The sequence below is a fragment of the Acinonyx jubatus genome, chromosome B1, assembly GCF_027475565.1.
Source record: "Acinonyx jubatus isolate Ajub_Pintada_27869175 chromosome B1, VMU_Ajub_asm_v1.0, whole genome shotgun sequence".
NCBI classification, from domain to species: domain Eukaryota; kingdom Metazoa; phylum Chordata; class Mammalia; order Carnivora; family Felidae; genus Acinonyx; species Acinonyx jubatus.
Window position 1 is genome coordinate 14,642,202 of NC_069382.1, and position 18,675 is coordinate 14,660,876.

The following is an 18,675-nucleotide window of genomic DNA, read 5'->3' on the forward strand; positions in this document are numbered from 1 at the left end:
CCAATATTGCTACTCATAAAGAGAAAAGGACAAAAAGGTATTGTCACATCTGCAAGGGCTAACAAAATGGTACCCATAGAAAAATTACTCATCCCCCTGTCTAAAAAGGGATAACTCAAAAATGGAGAAGTTATGCTACGGAAGGAATAGGAACATTTTAAATTCAATCATGGAAATAAGTCTGAAAGGATGTGTTAAATATATTTTCTTTTTTTAATTTTTAAATTTTATTTGAGAGAGAGAGAGAGAGAGAGAGAGAGAGAGAATCTTAAGCAGGCTCCATGCTCAGCACAGACCCCAGGATCCTGAGATCATGACCTGAGCTGAAACCAAGAGTCAGACACTCAACTGAGCCACCCAGGCACCCCAAATATACTTTCAAAATCGAGAGCAAATGAGTATGTACGTTATACTTCAAAGAAAAGTTATACAATGAAAAAAATATACTGCTAATAAAAATGTTATCTAAAATCCCACATATTGACAAGAATCAGGAAACGTGAGTGAAATTTTTGACAGTAAGTGAAAATACTCTGACTTGTTTTGGTGCATAATTGCACAATTGTTTTGCAGAAAATGAATAGGGTGATGGTTTAGACACGGGGCAGGGGAGAGACCTACTTAGATGAAATAGCCAGGGAAGATCTCTCTAAAGAACTACAAGTTCCTTCTCTTCTGGAGCACAGGTGCTCTGAGAGGACAGAACATTTATATGTTGGCCTCACAGTATTTAATTAGGTACAGAATTGACCCGGTTGGAAAGATATCACACAACTCACAGCCAATACAGAAATGAAAATTAAAAGCACTTTATTCCTTAATCAGCTAAACAGAGCAGACAGCTTCTCCCTCATCTTATAATTGAAATAGGGTGATGCTTTAGTGAATATGGACAGAACTGTTAGCATATCATTCAAGTTAAATGGGTTTAACTTTATTCTGTATCTTGTCATTATAAAATTGAACTGAGTATCTGCTTATAAAGAAGGGCAAAGAGCTTTTCTGGAATACTGAAAAGTTCGTGTTCATAGTTTCAAGGGCAATTGGCTCAGAACCATCACACCATGAGTATTTTTTATAGGAAACTACATTGGTTTAAATTTTGGTTGTAGAACATTGCTTGTTCTCTTAAAATTGTAAACAGTGGGGAATTCAACATCCACTTAGATCAGAAGTGGGCAAACTTTCCCTGCAAAGGGCTGGATAGTAATTATTTTTGGCTAAGCAGCCATATAAAATACATAGATGAATGGGTGCATCTGGCCAATAAAACTTTGTTTTAAAACTGGGGAGCAGGCTGGATTTGGCCAGGGGCCATAGTTTGCCCACCAATGATTTAGATGATTCTACCAAACCAGTCTTCTCAGTTCGTGGAACTTATTTCTCTAATGATCATGCTCCCTGACCTGCCTCAGCCACTTTCATGATCATACCCTGAGGCACAACCACACCATTTCTAATAACTGACACTCCTCCAGAACCTCAATCCGTCTGGCCCACTCACGGACCACCACTCTGATCTTTCCTCCCTACTCCCTCTAGAACCCAGACTCATAATCCCTTGACCCCATCAGGTCCTTCAACCCACTGGTCCTGCCCTCTGTATACTGTCCTTCATACCTGGCTGTCCTTCTGCCCTCCCCGCTACAGACTTCAATCCCATGGGAAACCATCACCGTCCCTCCTTTGCATAAACTTCCGGCTCCCTCCACCTTCTTTTGCTCTGTCACTCGCTTGGCGAAACTACAACCCTATTTAAATCTAACTCTCCACATACTGTGGAGCTCAATGTGCCTGGAGGAAATCCCAAAGCCACACTGACTGGCCCTTTTAATTCATGACCATAAATCTCAAGTGAGTATTTTCTGTGCCATTTTCCTAATGCAGCCGGTCTCCCACTCTGACTTCACACCTCCTCCACCACCATCACGAGCCCGTGACAAGGCTTATCATTTCACTGCATGACTAGAAGCTAGAAGAATAAAACCTCTACAAACACATGCCAGCCAGCCGGGCCTTCCCTCTTCACATTCCTGTCTTCTCCACTCATGTGCTTCACGTGCGTGCATTCTAGACCCCATGACCTCTTATCTACTTAAGGACCCCAGTCCAGCAATGCCCCCTTCTCTCTCCAAGGTCTCTACTGAATCACTACTAGGAGTATTCAAACAGCTGCTATGTCTCCTATCATCTAGCTATCAGTCATTCTGGGTGGGGTTGGGGGTGAGAGTGGATGGCAGGGCAGAAGTCCCTGCTCTGAATAGGAAGGGCAAATCGGGCAGAGCCAAGCTGTCCTCATCCAACAGACAGAACCAGGGCAAAGGAAGATGGAAACCACAGCGTAGCCCCAAGACTGCCCCATTCCCATCCCTCTAACTTTCCAGGCAGGTTCTGAAAGAAAAAGAAGTCCAGTTGGTGCCAGCTAAATTCACTTGAAAAGGCAAAGAGCTTAGTCTAGTTTCCAACGGCCTGGGGACTGTGACCTGAGCCCAACTCAGCCTGGGAAGAGAATTTAGATGCTTGTCAGAGAGGCATATGCTTACTCACTTCTAAGCTCCTGAATTTTATGGCTCTTTTTCTTCTCGTTCTGTGGAACAATCTTTAGAAAAAAAATTCCTAATGGTCTTGATCGAAATCAGAGAAAAAGGATGCTTTTCTTTTCCAACAGTTGCACCAGAACAGCTCAGGTGCTGCAAATGCTGTGAGGCCAGGCGTGATGGCTGCTGGATCTGGGAGGACATGCGGCACACCCAGGGGGGACAGGGGAGGCGGCAGGGAAGGGTAGCAGCTTGGGTTGAGCTCCTTCTCACTGGCTTGGCTCTCCCATGCTGGAAGGAGGGAGGGCCTTTCCAGTCCCAACAGAATTCCAGAAGTCAGTTTACACGTTGGGAGAGAGGAGATGGGAGCCCATCTGGTGCCCTGTGCATGGCATGGGGAATCCTGTGAAGTCAGGTGGGTAGAGCTGACTCCTGGAAAAATGGCACAGTGGGTAAATCAACCATTGTCACATGTAGCCATGCCCTGCTCAGGACCTTTGGGCATCTAATCCCCACTAATTCAAGGCTTTGGGCCAACTTGGGCATCTTATTGTGGTATCTCACTGATGCCTGTCCTAGCAATGCCCATGTTTCAGATTTTCCCAGACCTTCAGCCTCCTTCCACCTCTGGATTCCCTGCTTTCTAAGTACATAGAGCCTACTTGCCAGCTGTGCAGCAGTATTCTGATACAGTCACCACAGAGTCCAAAGAAGTCCTTACTGCTCTTTGTGTAAGATAGCTGGATTTTTGGTAGATATACCCAAGAGAAAACTGAGGAGCAAACTGAAGGCTGAGAATTTCTGGGTCATTTCCTCAGCACTGGATAGTCACTAGTGGGTTTTAGTCAACCCACGCAGAGGCTCTGCGACTGCCACATATAAATGTCACAAAAATAAGAGATGCACTTTCAACATCACCTACGGCCCTTCCAGACCGGTAACCATGGCAACACCAGCCGCACCCTGAAGAAGCGTGGCGGATTCCTCCAGGCCCTGACATGGGTTCCTTCATCTGTCTCCTCCTTCCGCTGTTCTACTCCTTTTTATTTTCCTCTTCGCCCCGTTGATTCTTTCCTGACCCTCATATTCTGGAATTATTTCTGCCAAACAGGTGCATGCCAGAAGGTCAGCCCCCTGAGGGCAGGCAGGGCTTTTTTCTACTTTGTCCCCTGCTGTGCCTGCTGTATCTAGGACTGTGCCAGGCACAGTGGGTGTCCTCTTTGGTGCACGAATGAACGAACGCACTAGGAAGCTAAGAGCGTTGTCGTCATCGCATTTTTATAACCCACCAGGGTTACAGGCCGAAGCCCCCTGCTTTCTGGATGCCTCACAGGGATATCAACAATGAGTAACGATTTTCTAGAATCTCACCCTTCCTCCAACAACATGTCTCCACCGAGATGAAAACTTCCTTTGCGAATCTCTATTTTCGAGGACGACCCACTTCTGAGCCATGGCTAGCTAAGCCCAGAGGCAAGCTCGGAGACCTGGGAGCCCACGCGGCCTCGGGCGTGGGTTTCCGGACAGAATCTGCACACGGGCCTGGGAACACTACTGGACTACACGGCTTCTTCCCCCAGGCTCCACGCTTATTCCACGTGCTGAAACCGCTCAGCCGAGACCCACGTCCCGCCCTCTCTAGTGAAAGTCGTCAGGCGTGGCTGTCGTAAAATATGGCTACTGTAAAGGGTGGATGCTGTAAAGCGCGGCTGTCGTACTATTCCGGAGGAGTCCCCTTCCTTTCCATTGCAGGGTGGATTTGTTCTGCAAATGTGCCCGGAGCCGCTACCGTGTAGGCGCTTCTGCAGCCCGGAGATGCACACGCCGAAGGGGCGCAGGGTCCAGTGATGGTACCCGAGCAGACACTCCACGAAGCACTTAACCGTGCGTTTGCTCATCGGATCCCCCGAAGAACCCTCGGGGTCACATACTGTGGTTAGCCCCTTTCGCAGATCCGGGGACTGAGGTTTAGCTAAATCAAATGACTCGCCCACACCACACGTTATTGAATGGAGGACCCAGGACGTGAACCCGCAGTCTGCCTGGCAAGAAAATGTGTTCTTTTCTGCAGACAACTCCAGGTGAGGGTGACAAGAGTTAGGCACAGTGCTTCGGCTTTGCGCTCCGCGAACAGTCTTCACCACAGGCTTACTTCGGGAAAGACATGTCTCAGTTGTGCACACCTTGCACATCGAAACAGCTGGGTGAAAATGTGTTTTGCTCATGCACCCTTTGTTTTAAATATGTAGGGAACTATAGCACAAATGAGTGTTTGTAAGCGGTCTTGGAAACGTAAATATAATGTATTTTTGTTTCTGAGTTACAACCCACTTACAAGGGGCATTTTGGTCTTTAGCCTGTTTATTGAATCAGGCACTTTTCTGAACTTTTTTTCTAAGAAGGAAAGGAATGAGCATTATTGAATGTTCATTAGATGCTGCCCACTTTACAGAATGGCTCCATCTCATCCAGCAGCCCAAAGGAAGAGAGGCCCTTCCCTCATTTTAGAAGTGAGGGATCGGAAGCTTGACCACCGCGAATGGCAGAATCGGGATTCCGACCCAGTTCCAGGGCCAAAGCTGCGCTGTTTCCGTGGCCCCTCTGAGTTGGCCAGGGTCCTCCGCATGTGGCGCGTCCGGGGATGGGCTGAAAGTGGGCAGTCACTCCCCCAAATGCTCCCGCGGGGAGGAGATATCATGTGGTCAGTGCCCAGCACAGCACAACCCTAAATATCAGCTGTATGTGTTGAGTGAGGCCGCCCCCCAGAATCAAAAGGAATGCTGCTTTAAAAACCACTGTTGAAGATATTCAACATGAAAGGGAACCACCACAAGCCAGTGACAGACAACTTGGCCAAACTAGCCAGGCTCCCCCGAGCCCACTTCTCAACTAGGCCTCAACCTTGGCCTATGAAGACCTGAACAAAACACGAAAATAGTTTCTAACGGCTCAAGGCCACATCCCTAGGATGAGCCTAAGCCCCCGCTTAAAGTGCTTGTCTGAGAAGGCTCAAGGCCACCAAAAGAATTTACTGTTTCCCCAGCCAACACTTGAAGGTGGGGCTCTCGTTCCCCCTACTCTGTGGAAAGGTAGGAGCCCAACTTTGATAAATTCCAGTTGACAAACCCAGATGGGCTTCACATGCACCAACCCCCACGTCTCACTTTTTGCTATTTTTCACTTCCCTGCCTCTGTTGAACCCCGCTCAGCCCCCTCCGTGTTGCCTCGTTCCTTTAAAATGCTCGGCTATTTCTGTACCAAAGTTGAGTTCAGTCCACACTGGGCTTTTCCCTATGACAATGGTGTACTACCGATTAAAATCTGTCTTTACCACTTTAGTGTCCAGCTCTGTTCACCTTTGACACTAGTCAGTTGTGGCAAACAGAGCTGCACACCCACCCCCCGTGATTGTCACTGTTAATACTCCCCTGCCCCCCACCCTAGCTGCTGTTCCCCCGTCTCAGCCCCAACACTAGTCTCAGCAGTCACTCCCCCTTGCCCCCCACTTGCCCCCTTCCTCTGCCCTTCCTCCTGGGTTTATACTTCACATTTCCAGGACAAAAAATAACAGCTGTCTAGAGTTGGGCTGTGGCATGAAATAAAAAAGTGTTTGGGCCAGATGGGTGTTCAGGCTACTGAAATAGTGCACCCAAGCCCTACGCTTTCACATCTGACATAGAAGTTTATTAAGGGGATTGGGAGAAAGCACACTTCTTAGAGCCCAAGAATTGGGTGCTTCCGGGAAAGGAGACATTGCTGGGAACCAGGGCCACCATGCTTTGGTGCTGTTGGAGCAGCCTCTGTGGGGGTCAGCACCCACCCCTGGGGAAGAAGCAGACTCTGGTGGGGAAGGAAGCCACACTCCTGGGCTCTTGGCCACCTTGCAGGGGAGGAATTGTTCAGGGCTGGCTTCTTTGCTCAGTCTTAGCTGCCCGCTCTCCAAAACCACTTCATGTATCTACGAATGGGGTGTCAACGGGGAGTTTCCATGGGAGTTGGGTGATTTCCAGATGGCTCAGGGTTTCCTCCCAAGCTGTGCACAAGACCCAGTGTATCGAATGCTTTTAAGTTTTCAGAAGAAGAGTCAGGTGTCTCAGATTTTGTTGTCTTTAGTTTGTGACGAGTGTTGAGAACATATCCCAACATGTGAGCCAGGCTCTTCTTTATGAATTTGGGCCAGTACTTTGAGTCTCTAGACTAAAGAAGGATGTTCATCTGTAATGTGAGTTTTTTGGAGTTAGGACATCTAAAGTATCTTTAAACTTTAAAATAATATTTGAACAATTTACGTTATTTATGTGTTCGTGGCACGATGCTGGGCAAACAATGGTGGCATAAGAAGTTGAATTATGGAATGAGGATATGTGAGTCCTGGAATATTCCAGAAGAAGTAGGGAGAATTTGACTCCAAAAGCAGTGAGGGAAAAGTCATCACCCATCTCAGCAAAACTTTATTAAATTACAGTAATCCCAGAAGCTGCTTTGTCAAATTTTTTCATCTTTTTCTCTCCCTTCCCACACTTGTGAGCTCTTCTTTCCCACCCAAGAGAACCTCTCTTTGCCTTAGCACTAAGCTTTTTCATTTCTGCAACCCTACACATTAGTACTAAAAGGGAGGAAGAAGAGGGGAAGGTCTTCCTGTACTTGTCTCTGTCATAATATTTATTTTATTTTTGAGACAGAGACAGAGAGAGAAAGAGACAGAGAGAGAGAATTTGAGTGGGGGCAAGGTGGGGGGGGGGGGAGGTGGGCAGAGAGAGAGGGATACAGAGGCTCTGAAGCAGGCTCTGCACTGACAGCAGAGACCCCAATGCAGCTGGACTTGAACTCATGAACTGTGAGATCATGACCTGAGCCGGAAGTCGGACACTTAACCAACTGAGCCATCAAGGCACCCCTGTCCTATATGAATCTAACTGTACCTATAATGACATCTTCTCAAGAGATGCTATTTTACTTAAGGAGGAATATAAATCTGTGACCTTTCATCACAGAAATTCATTAATTTCTCAAGGGATTTTAGATCAGTGCATTGGATAGATGCACATTAGATAATATGCATTGGAAATCCTCTGTAGATCCTGTTAAAATCCAGATTCTAATTCAGTAGTTCTGGGGTGGGGCTCAGGATTCTGCATTTCTAATTAGCTCCCAGATGATGGCCAAAGTTCCTGATCCTTAGACCTCACTTTGAGTGGCAGGGTTTAGATAACCTCATTTTTTTTTCTATAATACCCCTGGAAATGCTGCAGTGAAATTATTAATATTATTTTTATTGTTGCATTGACTTTTGAACTCACACTTCTTGGCTTTTGAACTCATGGTCCTGAACTCTTTGCAGCTGAACATGTTGCTTCTCACATCCATTAAATATTTTAAATATGTATATGAAATTACATATTAAAATTTTTTCCCCAGAAATTAATTTAAACTCTGTTTCTGAAACCAATACAGGCAGTGGCCAGGAAAAAGTCAGCAAAAAAAGGCCATCACTTGGGGCGCCTGGGTGGCTCAGTCAGTTAAGGGTCCGACTTCTGTTCAGGTCATGATCTTGTGGTTCGTGGGTTCGAGCCCCACGTCGGGCTCTGTGCTGACAGCTCAGAGCCTGGAGCCTGCTTCAGATTCTGTGTCTCCCTCTCTCTCTGCCCCTCCCCTGCTCATGCTCTGTCTCTCTAAAATAATAAACGTTTAAAAAAAGAAAAAAGGCCGTCACTGTGTCCCCCAGAGCCCAGCTGTGGCTCCCGTGGACAGCTGCACAGTTTGAGGCATGCTTTGATTTTTCATACAATATGTCTCTCCAACAGAGAACTGATTGCATATCCATGAGAATATTTATTTCCCACGACAGCCCACTAAGTTGATAATAGCATTCCCATTTTACAGATGCAGAAAACTGAGACTCAGATTAAGTAAAGTGCAGCAAGTTACATGTCTGCTGAACTGCGATTCAGACCTGGACCAAATCCTGTGCTTCTTCCACCCTCTGCCTAGCCCCTTGCCTTGCCGTTCCCTCCTTGAGTGTTCCAGGAGCACTGTCCAGAAGCTCTGGGAACAGGACTTGGTTCTCTTAAACCCTGGGAGAGAGAGAAGAATCCAGGGGAAATGAGACCTAAAGCTTGGCTAGTGGAAGAAGCAAGGTACAGGGAGGGCACAAACAGGACAACTGATGGGAGAATGTTTGTTTGGTGCCCAGCATTTATTGTATAGACTTTCTTCTGCTCTTGTTTCTATGAGGGATCATTCAAGGTACTTTCCAGCAACTGTTTTAGACTCTTGTTTTGATGAGCAGGAATGATAGTGGTTATGTGGGTGGTGGGAGCCCCCTTTCTCACTTTTCTTGCCTTCTTTCTCTGCCCTGAGACCAGGGGCAATGAGTCACCCATAAAATAGTCAAAGAGTGTGGCAGGCCTGGACAATACCCAGGCTTGTGTTACCATTTCTGTATAATAACTACTCATGCCTCCTACCCTTTAGCAACATGGGTTGAGGGCTTTGGGGGGAAAAGCAGATATCTTCCATAACCATGACATCTTTGCTCAACATTGACCATTAAATGAGAGTTTTGCTTGTGTCTGCAGTAAGGTAGTCCATCTGAAAGCAGATTTCTATTGGGAGAGCTATTTTTCTCAAGTTTTTAACAGGTCAAAAACCCAATTAGATGACTCAGATCATTTTTCCACACAGGTAGAGAAAAATCCCCCTGTCCTCTGATGACAGATAAGCTGGTTAGGCTGTCATTCTTAGACAGAAGGATGCTGTGACATGAACGAACTGGAAAGCCCAGAGCCTATCCCTTCTGCAACTGAGGGGCTGCAGGAGGAAAGGAAGGAGATAGATTAAGGAAGACAGACTCTGGGTCTTGGCTCACCTCCTGTCTAAGGACCTGCTTGAGCAGGAAGAGAGGAGCATTAGAAACACCCAGATCACTGAAGGGAACCTGGAACCCCAAGATTGATAGTCCATTTCTCTGGAAGGGGAAGTTTCAGGTCCTCAGAGAACACCAGCCTTCAGCTCAACACCACATCCAAAACGGCACAGTAATGGCAAATGGGTGAAAGATAAACCCAAGGCAGGGCTTCTGGATGTCCTGGGCCTGCACGTGGCATACCGGAGTGCCAATAGTCCCAGGCGTTCCAAGAAGGGAACACGGCCATGCTGAGAAAGCCATCAGCTCTCCGGGATCTGGGATCACTCCAGCAAAGCCTTGGGGATTCTAGACCTCAAGATCACAAAAAATGGCCAGGTCCCCAGACTCCCGTGGGGGCTGTAGCACCTCACCCCCAAAGGGCTGGATATGAGAACAGCAGCCCCTCAGGGGGACCGAGGCAGAAAGCCGTCCAACCCAGTCACCTGTTGCTATAGTCTGGTGTGTAAATGGTGGACACAAAATGAACCCAGCGGGCTGCTCTGCCATGAGGTTGTACGAGCCGTAGGCCTCTTCCGTAACCAGCTGAACAACCTTGACAATTCACGCCTGTTGTCATGGCATAGTTATTAATAGTGCTCACCTTCTCTCAAGCTGTAAATTGATTGACATGAATCCTTGTAAAATAAACATTATAAAGTGCCTATAGTGATTCCATTTATTAGTGAGGAATATAAGTCACCTATAGGTATAAGGCATCTTTGTGCCTATGCATGTGCAGACAGCATGTGTAGGACACTGTTTGCAGTAGCTACCTGGGGACTGGGCGGAGACATGGAAAGCATTGCAATGTTCTCATATGCATGGCTGCTTGTACCAGGCATGTTTTTTTTTAATATTTATTTATTTATTTTGAGAGAGAGAGAGAGAGAGAGAGAGAAAAAGCATGGGGTGGGGGGAGGGGCAGAGAGAAAGAGAGAGGATCCCAAACAGGCTCTGCATCGCCAGCACAGAGCCCGGTGCAGGGCTCAAACTCCCGAATGGTGAGATCATGACCTGAGCTGAAATCAATAGTCAGGCGCTTAACCAACTGAGCCACCCAGGCATGCCCCCGCCCCCTCCAGGCATGTGTTTGTAAAAATGAAAAAAAAAAAAAAGTGTCTCATTTGAAGGATGAATTCTAATGGTCACTCTGTTCAGAATATAGGTATCATCTTGGAGAGAAGCCAGGGAGGGCAGTGGAAACTGAAAGCCTGAGCATCTCTGCTAAAGGGACTGAGCATTTTTTAAAAAACGGGGACAGTTTATGTCATTGCAAACAGACTGAGTTCCCCAGATCATTCTAAACATAGTCTAGTTTGTTTTTCCATGGTGGGTATGGGCTCATGAGGAAAATCAGATCAGCCAGAGAGAAGTAGAAACATTTGCTATGTCCGTCAGTAGTTTTGTGACCATGCTACTGTTGAATTCTGACTAGTAAACCTGAAAGATTGGTTACTCATTTTTTGCAGTAGACAGAAATTATACTATTCTTCTGTGAGAGCATAACCTGCTTCATTTCTCATTTTAAGGCTTTTACTCCTGGTCCACACCCAGGCCCGTGACCAATGCCAGGTTCCAAGTTAGGAGAGAGCAGCAGGTCACAGAGTACAGTCACAGTACCCTCAGCCTTCAGGAGGTCAGGTAAGGCTGGGCAGCTGCCACCGCCCCCCAACCCAGTCACTTCCAGTCTGGAGACGCGTCTCCACTGACCCCAATGACTGCATAAATGTTAGCATTTGCTATGTGTGCCATGACATGAAGAAGATTGGGAGGCACTCATGAGCACTATCTCACAGCAAATGAGGTCTTGGCAAGTGTTGGGGTGTCAATAGAAGTATTATTACCCCCAAAACTAAGAACACTGTGATACAAGTTGCCTTACCTTGTATAGACTCTCAAGGACATTTTCATGACTTCGCGACAGCAGTTAGACCTCAGAACCTTCCTCCTGCCCTATCACATGTGGCCCCAAAGCTGAACATAAAGGGAGACCCACGGTCTGTAGAAGTTGGCCATTGGGGAATCCCTCCAAGACCAAACTCTTTTCTGGTGCCCTGCATTCCTCACTGTAGGAGGAAGATGTACCTGTGATATGTCACTTAAACTTTATACTGGGGAGAGGGAAAGAAAAACTGACATTTACAGAGTTATGAAAAACCAAAAATGTATTGTTCATACATATGTCTCCCATATATGCTACACAATAGCATTAGTCTTTCAGTCTAATCCTTCAGCTACTCTATGATATGCCATATTTCATCAATTCTAAGACACATGTTTCTTCCCCATCATTTGACATCTCTGAAACTGAGGACACCTTAAAATCAACAGCATCTCACAATCATTGTCCACCAAGTAGCAGTCATGATACAGTTACCGTCGCCTAAAAATGATAGAACGTGAGAGGCAGCAGCAAAACTTGAAGTGACTTGGAGGAATGTCCTAGAAATAATCTAATACACTTTCAACTGTAGGAATCTAATTACTGTGAAGAGGAGGCGGAGGAAGTGGTGAGTCAGACAGTTGTGTTCAGCAACATTTCCGAAGGAGGAAAGGAAAACTAGCCAAGGCTGCATAACTGTAAAGCCAGCTTAAGAGTCAGACCAATGGTTTTGGTTCTTCAGTGGATTATTTTAAGAAATCGCTGCATCACTCATGTTTAATGTCATGTAGGTCACTTCGTTGTCTAATGAGAAGCACTTTTGTTTGACTTGCTGTCTACTACTGGGTAAAAAAAGTTTGCGTTTTGTGGAGTTACATGTTAACTCATACGTTTTGTCTGGTAGAGATCCAAATGACCTTTGTCCGTTAGAAAAGATATCTCGAAAGTATATTTTATTGCCCTGTAGGACATTAACCAGCTTTGTTTCTAATCTAGCCAGCTTATTCCAACATATTTTTTCTTTGTTTTTCCAGTTTCATTCTTTTTAAAAATTTGAGTATAGTTGAGACACTCCAACATATTTTTCCAATGCTCATAAAGCCTTTGTTCCTGTAATTCTCCAAACCAGGTGTTAAGCTTTGACAGTTGTTTATTCTGTAGTTGCATGAGAATCTTGTTTTTTTTAACTTTTTGAAATGTGCACACATCAACAGCTAAATGGAAAAGTGATTCAAAAGAGTTAGGCTCTGAGGGTGCCTGGGTGGCTCAGTCGGTTAAGCATCCGACTTCGGCTTAGGTCATGATCTCGCAGTCCATGAGTTCGAGCCCCACGTCAGGCTCTATCCTGACAGTTTGGAGCCTGGAGCTGGCTTCACCTTCTGTGTCTCCCACTTTCTCTCTGCCCTTCCCCTGCTCCTGCTCTGTCTCTGCTCTGTCTCTCTCTCAAAAATGAGTAAACATTTAAAAAAAAATTAAAAAAAAAAAAAGATTCTTGATGTTGGCTCAGGTCATGATGTCACAGTTGCATGAGTTCAAGTCCAGCATTGGGCTCTCCACTGACAGTGCGTGCGGAGCCTGCTTGAGATTCTGTCTCTTTCCCTCTCACTCTGCCCCTACCCTGCTCACACACTGTCTCTGTCTCTCTCAAAAATAAACTTTCCAAAAAAAATGAGGCTCTGAATGTAAAGACGTTTTTGGAATGCCTTCACCAACTTGTTCTACATTTACTTTCTTTTTTAGGCTATGTAAAAGGTGATTAATATTCAAAATATAATTAAGGGACACCTGGATGGGTCAGTCGGTTAAGCATCTAACTTCGACTGAGGTCATGATCTCCCAGTCTATGAACTCGAGCCCCCGTCAGGCTCTGTGTTGACAGCTCAGAGCCTGGCACCTGCTTCAGATTCCATGTCTCCCTCTCCCTCTGCCCTCCCCCACTTGTACTCTGTCTCTCTCGCTCTCTCTCTCTCTCAAAAACAAGTCCAAGAGAGGACTTTCAGTAAGCTTAAAATAAAAATTCTAAGTGGTAAATAATCATGGTGTCATAATTTAGTTGATGGTGGTACACAAGGGAATGAAATAAATGTAAATCCAACTATAGCAGAAAAAGAAGTCATCTCCAATTTCTTTGGGGGTTCAGAAGGAAAAATAACCAAATGTCTCAGTCCCAGAGGTGTGGACTACTAGACCAGACCGTTTGAAAGGCATGGACTTAATGGACTGGTGCCTCTAAATCACTCTCCCATGTGCCGTCAATGCCATAAGTTAGGATCAAGACTGTGGCCCCATGGTCTTACAAGTAACCTTGGAGTATCAACATAGGAAGCAGAATGGACTTGGATTGGGTTGACACGATGGTGTCTTTACAGGGTAAGTGTTTTCTAACACCAAGAAAATTTGGATTAATACGTAAATCAAACTCAATATTAATACTATTGTATTGTGTTACAGGATAATCTGTTTGCTTGGAATTTAATGTACTGATCGTGTGAAAGATAATTTGCCCTATTGAAGGGTCTAACTATTGGGCCTTGTGATTCCAACTTAAAACACGTTTTTGAAGAGGAATCAGACCTATAAACACAGAGAACAAAATGATGGTTGCCTGAGGGGTGGGCCGTTGAGCAAAATGGGTAGAGGGGAGAGGGAGACACTGGCTTCCAGCGTGGAATGAATAAGTCACAGAGATGAAAAGTATAGCACAGGGAACACAGTCAGTGGTATGTACTAATGTTGTATGTGACAGATGGTAACTACACTTGTGAGCACAGCGTAAGATCGAGAGTTGTAGAATCACTATGTTGTACCCCTGAAACTAATGAAACGGTGCGTGTCAACTATACTCACAAAGTTTTATTTAAATGAGTTTTGAGTTTTTTACACTTCATGATTTCTTTCAATGTTAATTTATTTTTGAGAGAGACAGAGCACGAGCGGGGGAGGGTAGAGAGAGGGGGAAACAGAATGCGAAGCAGGCTCCAGGCTCCGAGCTGTCAGCACAGAGCCCGACATGGGGCTTGAACCCACAAGCCATGAAATCAGGACCTGAGCCGAAGTTGGACGCTTAACCGACTGAGCCACCCGGGTGCCCCTACACTTATGATTTAAAAAATAATGGCATAATTTTTTTAAGTTGGGAAAACAATATTGGGTCATTTCAGCAACTTAAACTGCCTTATTTATAGGTTTGTTTTATCTGATTTTAAAAAGTTATCTAAAGTATTTGGGGAAACTTTTCATTCAGATATGGTCAAAAAGATACCCGACTATAATAAGTTTATAAAAGAAATTACAATGTTTGAAGAGGTCCCATGACAATCTCAATTAGCCCCCTTAAACATTTTAAGTGGATTTTCTCATTTTATTTTTTAATATTCAGGTTTGTTCTTAAGTTTTTCAGTTGCTGATTGACAGACATTCCCAAAGAGTATCTATGACTGAGAATGTATTTTAATTCTAAATAAAAGAGTAAGTTTTGGAAGCTGAACTTAAAACCTAAGAACTAGCATAGTCTTTAAAGTTTGTAACTTCTGTAGGTCGAATGTTGATTTTTAAAACCAAATCGTCTTTGAATAATCTTTTCTACAAACTAAAGGATCCCCCCCACACCCACACCCCCGAATTCACAGCGGTGCCCACGCTCACTTTGGAGTGGAACAGGCCTGGTGTGGAGCCAGAGGCTGGGCTAGCCCGGCACGACGCACCTTTCTGAAACTTCGTTGCTTTACAAGAAGCCACTTTTCAACAGATGACAGCTGTTCTGTTTAGGATCTGTTCTTCCCCTCACGGCACATTTTTATTTCCCTTTCAGTCCTGAAATTTCAAACGCTGGGTGTCAGTATTGCTCAAAAGCACAGACCTATTCCCTGAGAAAGGGTGTAGTTTAAATCCACTGACATCTCACCCAGGAAAGCTTCTAAATAGGTTTGCCAGCTTGAGCACAGAAGACAACTGGTGCTCAGATCTCTGAAGCTGGCCGGCGGGCCCCACCAGCTCTTCCCCCTGACCCTGACCGTCTGCGGTTCTGCTGGGCGCGTGGGGAAACAGTGACTCTCCCACCCCATCTGCCCCTTCCCGTGCCAGGGACCCCTTGTCATAAAACAAATGAGGGACTCTGGATTGTTCGTCCCCTTCCCTAAGAGCAACTACAACGTGCAGGTGTGAAAGCAGGGGGACCAAAGGGATTTGAACACAAACAGAGTAGAGGAGAAATGAACAGTGAAACAAATGAGTTGACCTCGGGCTCACGGTTCCTGGAATCATTCCCAGGTGCCCGACTTTCACCTCCAGGATCAGAAATGCTTTTTCCTTGTTCCTCCCCGTCTTATTCTTCTGCTTCTCTGCCCCCAAGCTCAGGTAGAGATTTCGATCTGTTTGGCTGATAACTTGTTTTGTTTTAACTACAACCACCTAGGACCTAGGACCCAGATTATTTTCTCTCTGGGTTTTCAAATTAGACTCTTTATCCCGTTGTCTTATCTTAGTTCGTATCTTATTTTACTGTTCTTCCCACCCTCCACCCGGAGAAAGGGCATGAATTCACTCAGGTTCTAGTGCTGCCGGGGGGCAGGAAGTTACTTAGAAATAACAACGTTGTCACTTGTGAATATGGAACCCTCTGGTCATTTTCTTCTCTCTCTCTCTCCCTCTTTCTTCCTTCCCTCTGTTCCTTGTCCGTAATGTAAAATCGAGCTATTCCATTAAAGGGTTTCTAACTCTCACTTAATTTTCTAACATTCATCTTGACTTTCAAGGGAGACTCACTACTTTATGTGGCATGCCATGTGCTTTCATGACTATGAGCCAGTTTCTGCATTAGCCAAAGAAAAAGGGACTTGCGGGTGGTAACTACCTAGTGTTGCCCCCAGAATGTGGCCTGGTGCTCTGTGCTCCTTACGGGAAATGAAATGAGCTAAGCCTGGAATACCTGTTCGCCATCCAGCAAATCAGAGGTGCCCCGTGCAGTTGGGGATCACACTGTAGTCTGCAAAGACCTTCTGGCAAGAGGAGGCCATTGCCCTTGTTCTGACAGAGTCCCTGCTGAAGCAGCTACAGGGAAGAGACCAGACCGACCATAGGCTGGACCGAACCAGCGAGGGATCAGAATCTCCGGGTAGAGCTGAGCCAGCTCCAGTGTGAGGTGAGACAGATCCGACCCTCAGCCTCTCCATTAGCACCCTGCTCGCTTCTGCTTTCCGCTTAGCTGCCTTGCCAAGCCTTCTTCCTCAAGTTCTCTGGCCTCCATAGTTCTGCCATCTTAGCGGGACCATCATTGCAATCACTGAGATTGTTTGACTTTGGTATTAGCCTTTAAAAAGCTTTTTGGCTAGCCCACTCACATTTTGGAATCTGACATCTCTGCTCTGGGCCCATCAGTTGACAGGTATTTAATAATGTACACACTATTTGGTATTCTGCCTTTTCCCCTTGATGTTGTTGTGGACATTTCCTCTCCACTATTTAATAGACTTCCCAATATTATTTTGATGCTTGTATTATAACACGTCATGAGGTATCTTACAATGTATTCCTTGCTGCTGGACATTTTGGCCAGTTCCACATTTTCACAACTAACACCTTGATAAGTATTAGTGTCACAAAATCTTTGCAATCATTTTCTAAAAACACTTTTTTAATGTTTATTCATTTTTGAAAGACAGAGAGACAGAGTGCAAGCAGGGGTGGGGCAGAGAGAGAGGGAGACACAGAATCCGAAGCAGGCTCCAGGCTCTGAGCCATCCCCACAGTGCCCTATGCGGGGCTCAAACTCAAAAACCTCGAGATCATGACCTGTCGCTTAACCAACTGAGCCACGCAGGCGCCCCATTTTTAAACAGTTTTAGAACACACACGTAATAAATGAATACACACTGTTGGCAACAACGTAAAACATTACAGATATGACTAAAGTCCCCATTAATGACCCGTCTAGTCACCACCACTCTTACAGAGATAACGACTGTTATTGGTTGGTGCATACCCTTCACTTTTTCAATGTGCTTACGTATATTTCCATGTATCTAAGTAAAGTATATGGTGCTGCATGGTATTATTATTTGTGAGGCGGGGGGTGGTACACAGATGCTCTCATGCTGTCTCTGTTCACTGGACGGAGTATCTTGCATATGCTTCCACGATAGCACATGCGATCAGCATCCCTCTCCGTAACTGCTGTGTAGGGTCCCATAATAAAGACAAACCACTGTTTACTGAACTATTGCCGTGTTGTTGGGTATTTGGACTCTTTCTAGTTTTTTGCTAAGACCAGCAGCGCTACGTTAGATCTTTTCCTCAAACACACGTGCACATGTTTCTCTGAGGAGATTCAGAACAGTAGGACTGTTAGGTGGTCGAGGAGGCACATGCCTCGTTTGTGCGGATAGCGTCCAATTGCCCACTGGCGTGGCGGCACAGTAGCACTCCCTCCAGAGACCCGCGAGGGCATTTGTGTTGCACAACCCGACCCACGCTTTATCTGAGCACACTTTGGGTTGTTGCCGCTCTGATTAAACCTGGTATCTTACTGTGTTTTATATGCATTTCCCCGATTTCTAGTGAGATTAAGGATCTTGTCAAGTGTATTGGCCATTTTTTGCTCACATTCCTCAAAGTTTCATTGCCGGGTCAAAGCATATGCAGTGTGTGTGTGTGTGTGTGCACGTATGTGTGTACGTGTCTATATTTCTGTAGCTATCTTCTGTACCTGTGTGTTGATGTATGTGTGATGCTGTCCCTTTAAAGGTTGTTTTTATCCCCAGATGCCCTTCTGTGATAATTGAACCAAATGTATATTCTCATCACAGAGTCTATCAACTCTATTTTTTCATACGGTCTATAGCACAGAATTCTAAATCTGTTGTTTTTGTTCTCTTTGACAATTTGGTAGGGAAATATAGCATCTTATTTAGTTTAAGTTGCTTTCATTAAGAGCATGTCAGGGTGCCTGGGTGGCTCAGTCGGTTGAGCATCTGACTCTTGATTTTAGCTCAGGTCATGATCCCAGGGTCATAGGATCAAGCCCCACATCAGGCTCTGTGCCGAGTGTGGAGCCTGCTTAAGATTCCTTCTCTTTCTCCCTCTGCCCCTCCCCCAGTCTCACTGTCAATCTCTCTCTCTCTCTTAAAATAAATAAACACTAAAAAAAAAAGAGAGAGAGAGAGTTAAGGTTGTCTACTTATAATTTGGGGCATTTTATATCTCTTTTTGCATGAATGGCTTATTTATTTCTCCCATTTTTGTGTCGGGTCAATCGTCTTTATTTCTGCACGGATTTATAAGAACTCTTTACAGACCTTAAGAATATTAACCTATGTCTGAGGACTCAGTAAGATTAGGATAGTTCAATAAAA

At 45.3% G+C, this 18,675-nt stretch overlaps 1 long non-coding RNA gene across 1 annotated transcript in view; it reads left to right on the plus strand.

The window, feature by feature from the left end:
* Window positions 1–4,273: 4,273 nt before the first annotated feature.
* LOC128314320 (uncharacterized) overlaps window positions 4,274–18,675 on the plus strand; it is a 56,302-nt gene continuing 41,900 nt past the window's right edge. The window contains exons 1-2 of the long non-coding RNA XR_008295827.1: window positions 4,274–4,618; window positions 10,974–11,085. This is a non-coding gene — a long non-coding RNA (uncharacterized LOC128314320). The remainder of the gene's footprint in view (window positions 4,619–10,973; window positions 11,086–18,675) is intronic.